The 20,089-nt window shown below is 41.9% G+C and overlaps 1 protein-coding gene across 2 annotated transcripts in view; it reads right to left on the minus strand.

Moving 5' to 3' along the window:
• The window catches only part of LOC116762512 (monocarboxylate transporter 1), a 36,449-nt gene extending 21,289 nt beyond the window's left edge, over positions 1–15,160 (minus strand). For both annotated transcript variants that reach the window (XM_032649544.1, XM_032649556.1), the window contains exon 1: positions 14,997–15,160. The gene's annotated coding sequence lies outside the window, so the exon portion shown is untranslated. The remainder of the gene's footprint in view (positions 1–14,996) is intronic.
• Positions 15,161–20,089: the final 4,929 nt, after the last annotated feature.

The raw sequence follows: 20,089 nt of genomic DNA on the forward strand, positions 1-20,089 counted from the left end.
AAAATTTTCAACCAAAGAACCACTAAAAAGATTACTTTGCCTCAGAATGTTTGTACACACGGAGAGAGACACCCACACACAGACGGTAGAGCTGCTTAACACATCAAGCTCTGACTCCAACGGCTAATACGTGCTGGACGTGATTAAACTTTGAGCTTCGCTGCCAGCTATGATTTGTCCCAGTTAGTTACAGCAGTTACAAGTTTTAGTCTCTAAGACTTGCCTCATCAAGTTAATAATACCTTATTCCATAGTATAAAACTTAAGATTTAAAACTTCAAGAAGCTTTAAAAAGATTCATTAGGAAATAAAAAGTATAAGAAACAAGAGTATCCAAATTTCAAAAGAACACTTCAAAAAACCAGACGTGGATTCAACACAGTTCTGCCACCATCCAACAAATGGCTGTCCTTCCTAACTTAAAAATTCTGATGGTACCTAACAGAAAGTATGTAATATCATTATCTAAACACACTATTTTCTTTTAAACTGACCAAATCTCAGCTATAAACAAAAGGGTTCATTCAGAAAGTAAATTATGTGAGCAGGCCCCCTGGCAGAGTATTCAGAGCCCCACTGAGAAGAAGGAATACTCAAGTCCAGAGGCTAAAAGAGATTAAAGTTTAATATTTTAAACCTTACAATGTGCACAGTAGCCTTCCTATTAGCTTAGCTATTATTTTATGACTCTCTAGTATTTGCCTGAAAGCGACAGGAAGATTTTTTTTAAAAGTGATAGGGTATATACGTCAATGCTACTCTCTTAGTCCCAGCTTCCCCTTCCCACCCTGTGTCCTCAAATCCGTTCTCTCTCTGCGTCTTTATTCCTGTCCTCCCACTAGGTTCATCAGTACCGTTTTTTTAGATTCCATATACGTGCGTTAGCATATGGTATTTGTTTTTCTCTTTCTGACTTACTTCACTCTGTATAACAGACTCTAAGTCCATCCACCTTATTACAGATAAGTCAATTTCGTTCCTTTTTATGGCTGAGTAATATTCCATTGTATATATGTGCCACATCTTTATCCATTCATCTGTCAATGGACACTTAGGTTGCTTCCACGTCCTGTCTATTGTAAATAGTGCTGCAATGAACATTGTGGTACATGTATCTTTTTGAATTACGGTTTTCTCAGGGTATATGCCCAGTAGTGGGGTTGCTGGGTCATATGGTGATTCTACTTTTCGTTTTTTTTTTTTTTTTTTTAGTTAATTAATTTATTTTTTGCAGTACGTGGGCCTCTCACTGCTGTGGCCTCTCCCGCCGCGGAGCACAGGCTCCAGATGCGCAGGCCCAGCAGCCATTGCCCACGGGGCCCAGCCGCTCCGCGGCACACAGGATCCTCCCGGGCCGAGGCACGAACCCACGTTCCCTGCATCGGCAGGCAGACTCCCAACCACCGCGCCACCAGGGAAGCCCTAGTTTTTTAAGGAAGCTCCATACTGTTCTCCATAGTGGCTGTATCAATTTGCATTCCCACCAACAGTGCAGGAGGGTTCCCTTTTCTCCACACCCTCTCCAGCATTTATTGTTTCTAGATTTTTTGATGATGGCCATTCTGACCAGTGTGAGATGATACCTCATTGTAGTTTTGATTTGCATTTCTCTAATGATTAGTGATGTTGAGCATCTTTTCATGTGTTTGTTGGCAATCTGTATGTCTACTTTGAAGAAATGTCTGTTTAGGTTTTCTGCCAATTTTTGGATTGGGTTGTTTGGTTTTTTGATATTGGGCTGCATGAGCTGCTTGTATATTTTGGAGATTAATCCTTTGTCAGTTGCTTTGTTTGCAAATATTTTCTCCCATTCTGAGGGTTGTCTTTGGTCTTGTTTATGGTTTCCTCTGCTGTGCAAAAGCTTTTAAGTTTCATTAGTTCCCATTTGTTTATTTTTTATTTCCATTACTCTAGGAGGTGGGTCAAAAAGGATCTTGTGGTGATTTATGTCATAGTGTTGTGCCTATGTTTTCCTCTAAGAGTTTGATAATGTCTGGCCTTACATGTAGGTCTTTAATCCATTTTGAGTTTATTTCTGTGTATGGTGTTAGGGAGTGTTCTAATTTCATTCTTTTATATGTAGCTGTCCAGTTTTCCCAGCACCACTTGTTGAAGAGGCTATCTTTTCTCCATTGTATATTCTTGCCTTCTTTGTCACTACCAAATGTAAAATAGATAGCTAGTGAGAAGCTGCTGCATAGCACAGGGAGATCAGCTTGGTGCTTTGTGACCTAGAGGGCTGGGACAGGGAGGGTGGGAGGGAGGCTCAAGAGGGAGGGGATATGGGGATATACTGTATACATATAGCTAATTCACTTTGTTGTACAGCAGAAACTAACACAACACTGTAAAGCAATTATACTCCAATAAAGGTATTTTTTTAAAAAAGAATTAAAGGAGGTACAGTGCCTATCAAAAAAAAAAGTGATAAAGAACAATGGGAAACAATAAATAACCCTAACTTTTCTTAACAATGATGGTGGTGACAAGAACCACCTTCTAGATTTTCTGATTTCTCTCCTTTTCTCATAAGTATCGGAATTGTGCAAGTAAACATCTGGAAAACCAAAGTTGAGCTCCCTACCCCACATGCTCTGCCCCTACTCCAGAATAGTTGGAAATAGTATTCATCATGTTCTCTATACTTTTCTCCATCAACATTTAAAACAAAGCCACTGTCATTTCCTAAAATGACAATGGCCAGTATGTGAACTTAAAAGAAGCAGAAAGCATCTAAAATCAATTATCTGAAAAGAATTTGTTACTAAGTGTAGACCAGTTTTAGGTTTCAAATTCACATGGAGGAAATTCCCTGGTGGCGCAGTGGTTAGGAATCCACCTGCCAATGCAGGGGACACAGGTTCGAGCCTTGTTCCGGGAATATCCCACATGCCCCGGAGCAACTAAACCCGTGCGCCACAACTACTGAGCCTGCGCTCTAGAGCTCACGTGCCACAACTACTGAGCCCGTGAGCCAAAATTACTGAAGCCCACGCACCTAGAGCCCATGCTCTGTAACAGAGAAGCCACCCGCAATAAGCCTGCGCACCACAACGAAGAGTAGTCCCCGGTCGCCGCAACTAGAGAATGCCCGAGCACAGCAATGAAGACCCAATGCAGCCAAAAATAAATAAATAAATTTTAAAAAACCTCACATGGACACATTCAAATCCAGAAAGGCTGATTTACTGAAGCTATTGGTGCTGAAGCAGCTAATTTACTGCTCTTTATAACTGGCCTTAGTCCAGCTTCATGGCTTTCAGAACCACTTACCCCAAGGTAAATCACATGATTCAAGGTCTAGGAAAATTCCTTTTGCCTTCTTTTCCATTTTGAAATTGAATAAAATGAAGAAAACAAAAAACAAATTAAAAAATCCACAAACAAGCAGAAGGTACTAATGAAAATGAGACAGGAGGGAAGGTGGCAGGGCACAACCTTTTTTTTTTTGCTGTAAGATCTAAGTTTCCTGACCAAGGATCAAACCTGGGTACTGGCAGTGAAAGCCCTGAGTCCTAACCACTAGACCACCAGGGAATTCCCAGGGCACAACTTTTAAAAGAATGTCATAGCCATTCAGGACAAAAACTGATTAGGCCCAAGATGGCAGAAGATTCAACTTCCAGTGGGCCTGGAGCATCATTATACCTCACTGTAACACATTAGCACATGCTACATGACACACCCACAGGCACCATGACAGTTCCAAGGCCGACCATAAAAGGCCAAAAAATGGGCAGTGGCTCAATTCCTGGGAATCCCTGCCCCTTCCCACCCAAATAATTGGAATAATCAATCCTCCCACTGGTTAGCCTATGACATTACCCAGTCCATAAAAACTAACAACCCCATAACCCAGGGCTGCTCTCACCTTCTGAGATGGCCCACGTTCTGTGGAATGTGTTGTAGAGTGCATATCTCCCAGGGCTGCTCTTGCCTTTTGAGATGGACCACATTCTGTCTATGGAATGTGTGTCTCCCAGGGCTTCTCACCTTCTGAGATGGCCCACACTCTGTCTACGGAGTGTGTATCTCCTTAAATAAATCTGCTTTCCTACTTAGTTCTGGAGCAGAGCCTCTTGCCTGCCTGCTTGTGTCCTTCCAAGCATTCTATATTTAATAAATCTACTTCTTGCCTATCGCTTTGCCTCTTGCTGAATTCCTTCTGCACTGAAACATAAAAAACCTCAGCTTCATTAAGTCCTGGGACCAGGTGCGTGGTTTCAGTTGAGAGACTGTGGATTTGAGTACCCTCCTGAGCCAGAGCTTGTGGGTTCAAGTTCCAGCTGAGAGGTACGATCGGGTTCGAGTCCCAATCTGAGGTGTGCAGTTTCCGAAGGAGAAATATAACTACTCTAACTGGTTAGGCAAACACTCGGCAGTTTTGAAATGCATGATTCTGATCAAATGGCATACGAAGAACTTAAGGAAATGTAAACTTGGAGTAAAAAAAAAAAAACAAAAAAAATCACCTATTGTTGCACATATGGGTTATTATTATTATTATTTTGCGGTACGCGGGCCTCTCACTGTTGTGGCCTCTCCCGTTGCAGAGCACAGGCTCCAGACGCGCAGGCTCAGCAGCCATGGCTCACGGGCCCAGCCGCTCCGCGGCATGTGGGATCTTCCCGGACCGGGGCACGAACCCGTGTCACCTGCATCGGCAGGCGGACTCTCAAGCACTGCGCCACCAGGGAAGCCCTACTTTTTTTTTCTTCTATAAAAACTACCATGGTGGGGATTCCCTGGTGGCGCAGCGGTTGGGAGTCCGCCTGCCGATGCAGGGGTATGAGGGTTCGTGACCCGGTCTGGGAAGATCCCATATGCCGCGGAGCAGGTGGGCCCGTGAGCCATGGCCGCTGGGCCGGCACGTTCGGAGCCTGTGCTCCGCAGGAGGCCCACATACTGCAAAAAAAAAAAAAAAAAAAAAAAAACTACCATGGTGGGACTTCCTGGGCAGTCCAGTGGTTAAGATATTGCCTACCAATGTGGGGGTGTGTGGGTTCAATCCCTGGTCAGCGAGCAAAAATCCCACATGCCTCACGGTCAGAAAACAAAACATAAAACGGAAGCAATATTGTAACAAATTCAATAAAGACTTTAAAAATGGTCCACATCAAAAAAAACAAAAAAAAGCTACTGCGGTGAACTAGAAATTTAGGACAGATTTTTAGATATGGAATTTCTGCAAAATTCAAAGGCTTTTGATTCATACTGTAAAAAATAAAAAGAGCCTATTTTTCCTCTTTCATTGTATTTTGTGGCAAAAACACTTTAAACTAAGAATCATACCGATATTCAGAACTCTGAGAACAGTGTATGTCAACAATGGTAAGGTTTATTTTAATACAGACAATAACATTACATTTTTTTCTACATTAAAAAGCAGCTAATAGGGCTTCCCTGGTGGCGCAGTGGTTGAGAGTCCGCCTGCTGATACAGGGGACACGGGTTTGTGCCCCGGTCCGGGAAGATCCCACATGCCGTGGAGCGGCTGGGCCCGTGAGCCACGGCCGCTGGGCCTGCGCGTCCGGAGCCTGTGCTCCGTAATGGGAGAGGCCACAACAGTGAGAGGCCAGCATACCGCAAAAAAAAAAAAAAAAAAGCAGCTAATACTCCAATATAACAAGTCTGTGGATTATTTAGGTCTAAGCATTAATTAAAATCCTTGGGTAAAAGGTGGACACCTAGTCAAAGAAATGGTAAATTCATTTTTACTTTTCACTGCAAATCCCTAACTTCCAGGGCACTATCCCACCTCAGTGTGTGTGGTTAGGCACTTAGGCTACCCTCAAAGTCACACAACAGAGAAGCTAAAGTACTGTACATCTGTAATAGATTTTAGGAAATAGTAGCATAATTAACTAAAACAAAAACCATGAGATCAAGTTAGTTTAAGTGCTCTTTAACACTGGGGCTTACATATGGGGATAAGGAGGCAAATGAAGATGTCCAAAGATTAGAAAATAACTTCTATGGGGGAATTCCCTGGTGGTCCAGTGGTTAGGACTAGGTGCTTTCACTGTTATGGCCCAGGTTCAATCCCCGGTCGGGGAACTAAGATCCCACAAGCCATGCTGTGCGGCCTAAACAGACAAACAAACAAACAAAGTTGTTTGCTCATTAAAAAAAAGTAACTTCTATGGATATTTCAAAGCTTTTTTTAAAAATTGGAGTATAGTTGCTTTATCAAAGCTTTAAGAAGTTAGTAGAACCAATTCTTTATTACATCAGACACAACTAAAATGTATACTTACAAGAGGCACCAATGCTTTAGGATACCTTAGTGTTAAAGATCAATTCAGAAACTAACAAAAGCAAAAACAGTATAATTTTCTTCCAAATCCACATACTGATGTGACACAAGCATTTAGTAATTTGCAAAAATGAAATTATTTTTTCATTAACTGACAATACCATAATTATAAATTTATCTAATGCTAAGATTCTGTTCCAGCCCCCAATATCACTATTGTTTTTCTGAATATACCTTGCCACATGGAATTAATCCCCTCCATGACATTTTAACTCAATGCTTCTTGGGTAGGATTCTGAAAACTCTAAGATAATAAGTTGCATATTTGTTTCTTCCTTTGTAAGTAACTATTCCCTAATTAGCTTAGGTGTGTGCTTTTAGATCATGAATTAAGGACAGAGGCTATTGTTTCAACAACAATAACAACAAGCTAGGGAATTCCCTGACAGTCCATTGGCTAGGACCCCATGCTTTCACTGCAGCGGGCCGGGGTTCAATCCCTGGTCAGGAACTATGATCCCACAAGCTGTGCCGGGAGGCCAAAAAAAAGTAACAACCAACTAACCCCTCCCCCATGACCAAATGTTAGGATTCAAAGAATCTGACTCTCCCAGTTTTTGAGAAGTGTGGAAAAATATGAAACCAGAAAAAAACCTCCAGTGATGTTAAGCTTTCTGGAACTCTAAGAAACACAGGCAGAAAGGTATTTTGTTTTGTTTTGCTTAAATAAAAGAAAAAAAATTATGGAATACAACTTTCAGCACAGAACTTATCTGATCAGTATCACTTTCTGAGTTATTACTACACCAGCAGATTTTGCCTTCTTTAATGCTTTCATTTTTGCCTGAATCTAGCAGATTAAAAAACTAGCTATTGTCCATGTTGAGACCAAGTCCTGTTCCCTTTCACATGTTAATTTATTTCTTGCTTGGGAAAGAGTTTCCAAATGTAAAACCATTTCAAATTTATATAAAACATAAGAATGTGAGCAGTAGTGAATGAAGAAAGGGAAGTTGGAGGCTATGTCCTCCAAAAGCAGGTTTTCCTTGGCAGAATTCCAGGCTGTATTTTGGAATACCTGTATATGTTGTTTTCTACAGCAATGCAAATATATATTCAACAAATCAAGAGCTAAGTGGGCCATTTCAATTTATTAATATATGACCTACCATTTCAATTCATTAATATATGACCTATCCTCTTCCAAAATCTAAAGAAGAAATATAATAGGCTGAATTAAAATTACAAATAGATGTGATATCAAAACTGTGTCACTTATGTTACTCTGAATATAAATCAATACTTGAATATAACTGGTGGTATTTCAGTTAGAATCTACTTCACTACCTATTCTGAAGCTTAATGGAGAGATTTACAATTCATTAAAAGGCAAACAACAAAGAAAGCTTTTCCTTTTCTTGCAAAAGGCTAAGTTGAACTCAGAAAAAATTAACACTATACTTAGTTTCACATGAAAAACTTTTAAGTTTTGAAGACTAGAGGCAACATAGTAATATGCTGACATTTCATTTCAAAGCTTAATTCTCCTCCTAAAAGTTTCAAACCATATTTTTAAATATATATTTTTTCATCCCTTTCTAGTAATTTCTTATACACATAATTGTTTAATAAATATCCTTTGAATGAGCCTGAACTTCATTATTATGCTACCTTTGACCCTCATTATCTCAAAGCACTAAGTTGTTTTGTTTTCTTGTTTGTTTTATTAGTAACAGACAAACCACAAAAGAGTAAGTATTAAAACTGAGTACTGTTTGTCTGGCATTAAAGCATTATCCACCATTCTCAAATGTTTACTTGCAAAGCTTTTTAAGAATAGAGACTAAAGATATACCAAAAAGAAGTCGGCATTATTACCTCAAAATATACTGTAATTAAACTTAAATAGCCTTTTTAATTGCTGACTATATAAATCTGTGTTCACGTTAAGATAATAATCAGTTCCTTTATTAAAAATACATAAGTTTCAGGGGCTTCCCTGGTGGCGCAGTGCTTGAGAATCCACCTGCCAATGCAGGGGACACGGGTTCGAGCCCTGGTCCGGGAAGATCCCACATACCGTGGAGCAAATAAGCCCCTGCGCCACTACTGAGCCTGTGCGCTCTAGAGCCCATAAGCCACAACTACCAAGCTCACACTCCTAGAGCCCTTGCTCTGCAACAAGAGAAGCCACCGCAATGAGAAGCTCGCACTCGGCAACGAAGAGTAGCCCCCGCTCGCCCCAACTAGAGAAAAAGCCCGCACGCAGCATCCAATAAATAAATAAATAAACAAATAAATTTATATATCTATATAAAAAATATGTAAGTTTCAAATGAATGTTTTACTTTCCTGGAAACAGGTAATTTGTTAAACCACTCCTCTTCCCTCTACTACATCAAGTAAGTAGTTCTCTAGCTAATACAGTAAATACAAATAACATCATTACACAATCACAATAGATAATAAGTGTAATAATAATAGTAAGTGTATTTCTAACCTACAGAGTAGGTATTTCAAACCTGAGATTCATCAACATCTTTAGGGGTTCCTCCAGTTGAGCAAAATAAAGGCCTGAATCTAATATAGTGAGCTGCTGAAGACAAGATTTGAAGCAATTTTAAGCACATTTGCTGAAGCACCCAAAAGAGGGCAAGAAAATCCAAGTCAATGACGACATGCTTTATCCTATTTAAGTTACGGCCCTTAAAATAGAACTCCTTTGGAAACAGTAATTTTAAACATATACTTCCTAAATACAAGGGAAAATTATTCTGCCTTAATTTGTGAAAATCATTTTACTCTCCCTTAGCATATACACAAGCATTTTGTTCCCTCTCATTTGTGAGGTCAGAATTTATGATTTAGTACATAAAAGTCAAGGGCCAAAAAATTTACATAACTGTGACATCATGAGTTGTGTGCTGTGTTGCATCACAGGTTCTAGCTAACTTTACTCTCACAGAGGAACAGAACTACAGGAGTTAGGAGCAGCAGTTCTTAGCTTTTTTGGTGCCACAGATTCCTTTAGCAGTGTGATAAAACCTATGAAGCCTTTATCAGAATGTTTTTAAATGTATACAAAGGTATTATTGTCAAAACATTTAAAATTGGATATAATGTGATTTTTAAAGTACGAAATTAGATAAGATCTAGCAGTGGGTCTAATAACCACAGTAATTTCAAACTAGTGATGAATTTGAACAATTTCAAGATAGCTGCAGCCGCTGTATCATGACACGAAAATATGTGATTTCCATTGGTGACAAAGTCACAGGTACTGCCAATACTACTATGGTTTGTTGCCTGCATTCATAGTTGAAAAATTCTAAATTTTACTTAGAGGTTAATGAAAAGATGTAATTTTTTCCCCAACCAAGTTCACAGACTCCCTGAATTCCATCCAACATGGAGCATCAATCTGCAGATCCCAGGTTAAAATCTCTGATTGGGGAACAGAAGAGAAAGTTAATAAAGTAAAAACTTAGCTTTCATTCTCAAAAGCTCAATAAGGCAATTTACAAAAGCTCTGTTAAGCTCTATTATTATCCAAGATAGTTTAACACACCAGAACTGTACCATCAGGCCTTCACTCAATAGTCTTCCGAAGATTTATATAAGAGCAAAATCACAGGGAAGAAATATTTTTCAACAAATAATCAAATATGCAGCTTACAATGCCTGTATATTTTGAGGAATTTCTCCTTTATATGAAGGCTAAGTCATTGTAATCAAATCGGATTCAACATTATGAGTAGTTGTGATCAGCAATAGGGGAGTGTGGACAACCAAAGGAGCTGGATCCTACTGTTTCTGCATAAAAGGTCAGTAGCAGTCTTCAATGGCTTAGCCCATGCAGCCAGTCACACTGTCCTGGATGTGAACTCATGTAGCTATTGTGTATACTGGGGTCCCAGGAGAGAAATCACCATTTCTATAAGATCATTATTGCTCTTTTAATCACTTGTCTGCAAGACACTATGGCTCAAACAGGTCACCTACACTAGTCTTCCTGCCATAAATCCATTATAAAATGGATCCTACAACCAAAAACAGAGAGGGAGAAAGAGGTGGGGGGAAGGAGAAGGGGAAGGGAAAGGGGAAGAGGAGGAAGAGGAGGGAGAAGAGGGAGAGGTAAAAGAAAAAAATTAGAGGAAAAAAGCATGGAGAAAAATTTGTCAGGGCAAATTAAAGGATGAGTCACATACAACTTAAAAGGCCACTGTACCAATCTAATAATGACAGCAGCCTAAATTAGGTAGCAGTAATAAGAATGAAAAAGGGGAGTAAATGGGGTGGGAAGGAGTGGACACGAGACACCAAAGGGGAGAAGGGGCTGGCACTTAATTGCATTTGGTAGAGTGGGGGCCCACTGGAGAACTATTAAAATGACTCAGATTTTAAGTTTGGCTACCTGGAGTAGTCAATCCCTGTCCTCAAGGAATTTAAAATCTGTAATCTGGTTACAGCTAGAGATTTAGATTTGGTTAGGGAGTGATTCTACCAGAAATTCCCCCAAAGCTATGGGAACAGATAAGCTCTTCAAGAAAGAACAAAGACCAAAAGAATCCCTACCAATTTAAGAACAGAAATTCTAAATATCCCAAATACTAAAAGCTATTCGAAACATTAACATCAAGTGCTAAAAAACAACCTAACAAAATATGTACTGGCTTTTTAAAGAGGATGTACCTTGTTACATTGAAATACATTTCTCCACAAAGAAAGTGTTGTGATCATATATGATATTGTATTAAAGCACACAAACTTTTAACTTGTCCTTCCTATTCCAACTACCTCTCTTTTATAGAGGTATTCTAGCTCATCAATTACGAAGGAATGTTAGAATTAAAGGCACAATTAAATTATTGCCACTTGCAAACCACTAATGAAATAACGGAACTAGGCCATCAATATAGCAGAATGAGGGACAACCAAACATCATATGCCTCCTGATGGAAAAATACACACCACCACCTATGAATTATATTTGCCCTCTCCACCACACCATGCCTCCTCTCAGAAATCCAACCTCAATCTATCTACAAATTTACAGAAAATACGAGGGATAGGAGAACATGTTAAACCTATATACCAGAGGGACATTCAACAAAATCCAGAATGAGGGAAACTGCAGAAAAAATAACCCGGTTCCATCAACAAATAACTTATGAGGAAAATAAGAGAGAAAAGGGGAACCTGTAGTTTAAAAGACATACCAACCAAATGTAATTTGGATCCCAATCAAACAGACCACTTACTTTGAAACAATTTAGGAAAATTTGAATACTGCCTGGTTATTTGGTGATGTTAATGCTTAAAGGTGGGATAATGGTATTGTGGTTATGGTTTTTTAAGTCATATCTTCTAGAGATACACTGAAATATTTACAGATGAAATGCATATCTATGTTTTGCTTCACAATAATCCAGTAGGGGGCAGCAGGGAGTAAGTAGGAGTATAGATGAAACAGTAATGGCTGTTTGAAACTTTAATTGGGTTTGAAACTTTCCATAATCAATTATTTAGAAGGGAAAAAAATTACTATCAATAACAGCAAAAACACAGAAAGGACAAAGATGGATTTCAGTCTTGTTTCCAACCCTTACAAGTTGAACAGCCCTGGGCTAGTCACACAACCTCTTAATGTCCACATTGGTTAAATGGAGAAAAATAATAAACTCATTTGCTCAAGCTAGAAACCTGGGAGATATTTTTAACTTCTCTGGCTTCCCCTATCTCCCACATCTGGTCTACCACTGAATCCTATCTGTTCCCCTCTCTCTTCCATCTTCCCACTACTGTCCATCTTGTCCATCACTGTGGTCTCACAAAACTCCAACAGCCTCCCTCCAACCTGTTCTCCACTTTGAATCCAGAGTGATATTCCTAAAATTCAAAATCTGATCATGCTATTCCCAGCCCCATTTAAAACCATTAAACTGCTTCATTTAGCTTCAAGACCGAAGCACTTCCTTAAGTTTTTTTTTACCTAGTCCCTTCCCTATTTCCTTAAGATGACTAATAAGGCCTTTCATTATCTGATATTGTCTACTTCCATCTTTCTCCATTCTCTCTGCTCCCTCTTCATGCTTTAGCTTTGGTGAAATTCTATACGTTTTTCTAATGTACCCTGTACTGATTGTAGCTTTAGTACTCATGTCTGTAATGCTCTTTCCACTATCACTCCCTGGCCTAGCTAGCTCCTATTCATCCTTCAATTCTCAGGTTAAATAGCATTTCCTCGGAGAGGCCTACCTTTGCTTCTATACTAAATTGGGAGTTTTCTCACACCTACATAATACAGTATTTGTTCCCAAAGGAACCTGTACTTCCTCGATCATATACTCAATACTTGTTTGTAAAGAGTACTTGTTCTGGTAATTATACATTTGTTTTCCAGTTACACCATAAACTCTGGGAGTGACAGGGCTAGAACTTGTTCATTGCTGAATCCTAGCTCTCTCTGAATCCTAGTGCCTGGCACCCAATAATAAATCAAATCAAACCTTGTCCTCTAACAAAATGAGATTGGCCATGTAGGCATTTACAGGGACCTAAATCCTGCATAGGCATGCATATTATGAAGTGGATGTAAAATATAGTGGGAATGAAGGACGTAAGAAGTTAGGAAGTTATTATTCAAAATAACTGTTTTTTGGCATGAGATAATTCATATCTACATTTATAATTTTAGAGAACGCACAGGAGCGCCGAACTCACTAAATGGGAGTCAAAAGACACATCATCTCCACCCAACCATTAAAAAGTTTTCAGAACTAAGATGAGAAGTCACTTACCCTCTCCAACCTTAGCTTCCTAATCTATAAAATAAGGGAAACTGACTAGCTGGTCATTAACATATTTTCCAGAGTTATATGCATTAATATTTAAAAGGCTAAAAATATGTAAACTATTGAAACACTGATCAGTTGGTTCATCCTATGGTGGCATGATCCTTTTTCCTTTTTAATCTGCTTAGGTATGCTATAGCCTATTATGTTAACCTTACAACTAAACCTTTGAACCTATTCAGCTATAAAGAACTCAGGTAATGCTCCCCAGACCATTAACTTGCATTTTTAACAAGGATCACTGCAATCCAATGAAAGAACAGCATCTATCTAATCCCTGAATTACTGAAGTGCAACTTTTGTTTAATACTTACCCAATACTTGTTTTAAGGGCTAGATTTCTTAAATTCTTTATTATATCTATGGCAATTTGAAGGCAAAATTATACCCTACGGTATAAAAGTCGGATTTATAGGTATACTTAGTGCCTAACTAAAAAACTACACTAAAATACATACTCTCTGCATCACCTCACTGGTCTGGTAGCTGACATCAAAACTGCTTATTAGGGCTTCCCTGGTGGCGCAGTGGTTGGGAGTCCGCCTGCCGATGCAGGGGACGCAGGTTCGTGCCCGGGTCCGGGAAGATCCCACGTGCCGTGGAGCGGCTGGGCCCGTGAGCCATGGCCGCTGAGCCTGCGCGTCCGGAGCCTGTGCTCCGCAACGGGAGAGGCCACAGCGGTGAGATGCCCGCGTACCGCAAAAAAAAAAAAAAAAAAAAAAAAAAAAAAACTGCTTATTAATGGCTAATTCCTACTTACACTCTTTCAAACTCTCACACAATTCAGAGTTCACCCTATCACTACATTCCTCTAGTAACTATACCCACATTTGTTTTACCAGGGCACTGAAGTGTACACATTTTATTTCGAAACCAGAATAATTTTTGAAAAAAAAATTCAAAACTAGTTCTGACAAATAAAGTAGCTTGTCAACATTTTACTGTTATCAGTAGATGCCTAGTTTATAAGCAAACTGGAAACTCGACTAAAGTAGTAACGTTTGTTTTGGGGGGAGTAATGTTTTTTTTTTGATTAAGATTAATTACAAACTAGTTTTGGCAACTAACTGCTTGTCGCACCAAATAAGTCATGACAAATAAATGAAATGTTAAAACGCACGTGGAAAAAGAGGATGTATTTGGAACAAAAAGCGTGGATCAGACCAAGCGTAACGCTATGCTTCAGATTCCTCCCGACAGGGCCGCCTTAAAGCCCCAGAGCGAGGGCGCTGCGGCGGACGTTCTGTAGCTACAGGTTGAATGACAAAGAGTTCCCGTCAGCACCACTCCGGGCGTCTGCCAGTTGCAACGTCCCCTCCTCAAAGTCCTCTCAGACAGTGCAGTCACGCCTAGGCTGCGGGGACTGCAGCTCCCTCAGGCCACTACCGCCAAGTCGCCAGGTGGGACAAGGATTGGCTGGCCGAGGGTTGGGGCGGGCGTGCCACGAGTCCAAAATAACTCCCGCCCCGAATACCGGGAGAAAGCCGCCAGCAGTCTGGAGGCACCACGTGAATCGGCCTCACGTCGATCCTTTCCCAGATCAAAAGCATCTCCGGAGCAGCCTACTTAACACTAGAGGAGAAGCGACTTCCCCAAGGTCACCGTTACCTCGACCCCACTCCTCGACCAGGCCGGTGGCCCGCACCTGACAACGGGGCTGCAGCTCTGCTGGGAAAAGCGCTGTCCCCAGTGCCTCAGGGTCTCCTTCACCAACGCTGCGCTCCGAGGCCACGTGGCTGCTGCGGCCAAGATGCCCCCGCCCGGCCGCCCCCCCCCCCCCCGGAGACCAAGCCCTCCACTCCCCCGAGGCTCCCTCCGACCCAGCCGAGGAAGCAAGGGCACCGCGGGGTCCCGGCCGAACGTGCGGCCGCCAGTTACCAACTAACCGTTATGCGCGGCTCACGGCGCCGAGCGTGAACGTGACGCCGCGGCGCGGCTGGAGTCCCGCAGGGCCCAGGGTCCAGGTAGCGTCTTTCACCGGCTGCCTAGTCTGCTCGCCCGGGAACCCACGCGACCGAGTAGTCACGTCGCAGCTCGCCAGCACTTTGTCGGGCCGGGCCAGCGAGGCTGCTTTATAACTGGCCGGGGCCGGAGCATGCGCACAGGGGGCGGAGTCGGCCCTCCCGGCCACCGCCCCCTCCCCCCTACACTCACACCCGAACCGCAACTCGCGCCTCCACAGCTCTCAGGCGCGCGCCTGCTCACTCTCGCGCGCGCGCTGGCGCCCCCTCCCCGCCACGTGACCGGCGGCCCGACAGGACCCGAAAGCTGCGCCCCGCTATGCAACGCCGACCGCGTTGCCGCACTGCTGTGGGGGATTCGCCTTTTCGGCCAGCCGTCGGAGGACCTCGGGGTGACCTACTCGCATCTGGGACACCAACGTCGATCTCGCCCTCAGTCTCTGCCAGAGAAAAGGGGAAAACCGATAAGGACGGATGGGGCGTGTCCCCCGGCTCCTGACTCAGGTGTAGGGGGGAGATGGGCGCGCGGAAGAGCGGGGAAGTGACTGGAAGTGGGAGACTGGGCGGGGTTTGAGTGGACGCGGGTGCACCTCGACCCGGGAAGAGGCCGAGGGCTAGAGGTGAAGAGCGTGGGCTGTGGGCTCGCAGCTTGAGTTCTGTGACCTCGGGGAAGTCACTCAAACCCTCAGGGCCTGTTTCCTGCTCCCTAAAATGGCAACAGTAGTAGAAGCGACCTCAGAAGGGCTTTTGGTGGTTTTGAGAGAATTTATGGAACCTTCTTCCTCCAGAGCCTGGTCTGTAGCATTTGGTGAATGGTGGGTATAAAGGCAGAAGTTGGGAGAGAAGAGCACGTCTGACGGTGGCGACACTGGTCCCAAGGGAGGATCTGTGTGTCGGAAATATGAAGAAATGAGACTGCAGAGAGGCCAACTTTTTATGGACGCTGAGGATTTGGGACAAAATATAATTATAGCTCACAATTCTGAAGGGCCGATTGTATTCTTAGCAGTTCACCTGAACTGTCCTCACAACCCTATGGTGGTGTTGAAGTGATCAAATTAAATAATCCTGGAGTGCTTCTGATGTCTCCGAGGAATTTCTTTTGAGAAATGCCAAGGATGTACGAATCAAGGCCCCTGCCTTACAAATTTTGGGGGAGGGTGAGTCAGGTAGAAATCCACCAACATTGACAAGTACTTGAAGCCTGCCCTAACCCTGCCCTCCTCTCCTCCCCTCCCCCTCTCCTTACTTAATTCCCTCCACAACCCTGTGAGGTTGGCCTTCAGCTTTTTGTTTTGCAAGTGAGGGACCTAGACTGTGATGGAGTGGGGACTGAAGGATAAAATTCTGAATGCTTCTGTGTGCTTTCTTCCTCTCTCCCACTCTGACTCTGTTTCACACAACAAAAAGCTTTCAGTAACAGTTCAGCACATTAGAAGACACGTATGGAATCTATAGCCAAGTACTGCTTATAAGCAGTAATCGATTTTTACCTTTGATAAATGCAGAGAAAATAATAAATGCAGAGAAGGAAGGCTCTTCAGGTGTTTCGGGTGGTCGGGATTTAGAACAGCAGTGCTTCAGGACTGTTAGGGTAGTAGCAGCATTCAGGGTAGATGGTAGGAGAGTTGAATTAGGGAGACAAACTAGGACTGGTTCAGAGGTGAACTATCAGGACCTGAACAATGGAATGTAGTGGTAAGTAGTAGAATAAGATGATTCCCAGGAAACCTCAAAAGAAGGCTTATAGAGGAGCATAGTGTGGTAGATTAACGATATGGACCCAGGATCAGATCTGAATTCCAACTTTGATACTTGGCACTTAACTAGCTCCTTGTCCCTAGGCAAATCATTTTACCTCTCTGACCCTCCCTCATTTTCTGCTCTGTAAAACAAGGACACTACCTTCCCCGTAGAGTTGTTATGATAATAAAGTCAGTATTTACTTTAGTGTCTGGCATATAGTAAGCACTAAATAAATGTATAACCATGGAAAACCATGAAATTGAATCTTAAAGATTAACTCTAAAGTTCCCTCACTTGGTCCTAACAGTGTAGTCACAGGATCATACTTAGTGTTGTATTGTAGTTTTGTATTCCTTTTCCTGAAGCTATCCACCAAAATTATATATACCTCAAGCCCCATAAAATCTGGATCTGCTCCTAGTAGGATCTGTAGTGTTGTGAAGAGAACATAGGCTTTGGAATCAGACTTGTTCCCATAACTTATTATCCCTGTTACTTTAGGCAGTTAATTCACTGACCTATTCTGGCCTCAGTTTTCTTACCAGATAAGTTGAAGGTAATATCTACCAGCCTGAGCTGTTGTGAGTCAAATAAGATAGTATTCGCAAAAGCAGTGAAACTTGGAACGTGCTCTACAAATGTTTATGAATTAATATTGGTATAATTTGTCCATAAAGTATATGAGGCAAAGATCAGAAGCATCCCCAAGGTGGGACTTCCCTGGCTGTCCAGTGGTTAAGACTCCGCACTTCCAATGCAGGGGACGCAGGTTCGATCCCTGGTTGGGGAGCAAAGGTCCCACATGCTGCGCGGCCAAAAAATAAATAAAGGAAACAAAGTAAAAGATTAAAAAAAAGCAACTCCAGGGTTCTTAGCTGAAAAAGTAGAAACGGCGTGGGTGAGCTGGCAAAAATAATGAAATGACACAGGTAAAATTTGTGCTTTTCTGCTAGGTTTTCTTCCTGATTAATCCATGAGACACTGAAGAGGTAAACTAGTAAGCATAAGATCAGAAATTTAGAGCTGAGAGGAGGTTGAAGATCATCTAGCATAACCCCCTACATTTTACAGAAAGCGAAATTAAGGTCTGGGGAAGCTAAAAGGCTTTTCTAAGGCCACCCATCTAATAAGTGGCATAATCGGAAGAACCAGATCTCTAGGCTCCAGGTTCTTAGAGTTCCAAGCAGTCTTTAAGATAAAAGTGTTTCATCATGGGGTCTTTCAAAATCAGAGAAGGTATGGTGCTCTCTAGTGGCTTTTGCCTTCATCACAACATTTTCTAGGTACACTTTTCTATTTTAAAGGTTGATAGGCTGTTTGCAAGCTTGTTAGTAAGTGAGCAAAACTTCTGAAGATTTCAAGGTAAGAGTTATAACTTCAGAAATTAGTAATGAGATGAGACATGCAAATGCAAAATTTGAAAGTTCATAACAACTAGTTACTATTTAAGTTGAGAAAGTTACTCAATTGTTTTATCTGGAAAAGGAGAATAATAAAATTACCGTGTATTTTCTCTGGAATTCAACTGTGTACTTCATTTACATTCCCCCAGTTATTCCATCATTTCTGTGACGTAGGAAATAACAGGAAAGGATTCTTTTAAAACACAATAATACTTAATAGATTAAGAACATTCCCCCCATTTAACATTTATAGCAATTTAATTGGGAATGTGGAAAATGAAAATTTCAGAACAGTCCATATGGGGAATAGGTAACAAGAATATTCCTTTTTGACCTATTTATCCTCTAATTCAGTTTGTTTTCAGCCAAACTGCATAAGGCTCTCCTTATGGCAGTCCAGTTCCCATACCCTTATTCCATTCAGTGGTTTGATATGGCTTTTGTCTCCTGCTTCTTGTCTCTGCCAGCACAGGCTAGTTTTGGCCTATGCTGTTTGTAACCTACATCACTGTTTAGGACCTTCGCTAGCAAGCATTCCTTTTAGGCATGGTCCTACATATTTGCCAGCCTGTCTACTTCCTTGACCCCGGCTAACCCTGAGCTTGCCCCTTCCTTCTTTTTTTCCTCTCTCTTCCTTTCTTCCTTCCTTCTTCCCTCCCTCCCTCCCTCCCTTGCTGTCTTTAGTATTCTAGGCAGGTGGGCTGAGGGTGGGGGAATAACAGTAACAATAAATTGATGATGGCTAAGATTTAGGGAATATTTAGTATATGCCAGGCATCGATCTAAGCTTTTTACACATATTAACTCATTGACTCCTCATAAAAATGCTATGGACTAGGTACTATTTTTTTAAATTATTTTTTAAAATATTTATTTGAAAAAAAAAAAATATTTATTTGACTGTGCCAGGTCTTAGTTGTGGCACGTGGGATATTTTAGTTGCGGCATGTGGGATCTTTAGTTGCGGCATGGGGGATCTGGTTCCCTGACCAGGGATCAAACCCGGGCTGCCTGCATTGGGAGTGCAGAGTCTTAGCCACTGGACCACCAGGGAAGTCTCTGGGCTAGGTACTAATATAATCCCTATTTTACAGACAGATACAATTACAGAGGTAACACACAGAGATGTTAAGTAACTGCCCCAAAGTCACATAATCAGCATTGTCTGGAATTAACAGGAAGTAGTCATTATTTAGTTTTCAGTATAAATATGAGTAGAAATTGTCATTTGTAACTGATAATACCATAGGAGACTAATCAATAAACTTTGAAGGCCATCCTAGGAAGACCATGTTCTAGGTTGCATCTACCCCTGGTAAAGCTAAATAGTCATTACAAAAACTGTTGGCCAGGGCTTTCCTGGTGATGCATTGGTTAAGAATCCATCTGCCAATGCAGGGGACGTGGGTTCGAGCCCTGGTTCGGGAAGATCCCACATGCCACGGAGCAACTAAGCCCATGTGCCACAACTACTGAGCCTGTGCTTTAGAGCCCACAAGCCACAACTACTGAGCCCGCGTGCCTAGAGCCCGTGCTCCGCAACAAGAGAAGCCACCACAATGAGAAGCCCACGCATCACAACAAAGAGCAGCCCCTGCTCGCCGCAGCTAGAGAAAGCCCGCGCGCAGCAACGAAGACCCAATGCAGCCAAAAATAAATAAATAAAACTGTTGGCCGCGGAAGCTGCCTTTGAAACTAGAGAGTCCAAAAGGAACTACCCCCTGCTTATCTGAATCAGGGTAGTTGTGAACCTCTGGGCAGGTAAGTTGGGGTGGAGATGTTGGGATATCTTTTTCAACAGCTAAATTTTAAGATCACCTATATTCCAGGAATTTCTGGGTGTCCTAGCACCCACATTCCACGCTGTGA

This window comes from Phocoena sinus, chromosome 1 (genome assembly GCF_008692025.1).
Source record: "Phocoena sinus isolate mPhoSin1 chromosome 1, mPhoSin1.pri, whole genome shotgun sequence".
Lineage (NCBI taxonomy): Eukaryota > Metazoa > Chordata > Mammalia > Artiodactyla > Phocoenidae > Phocoena > Phocoena sinus.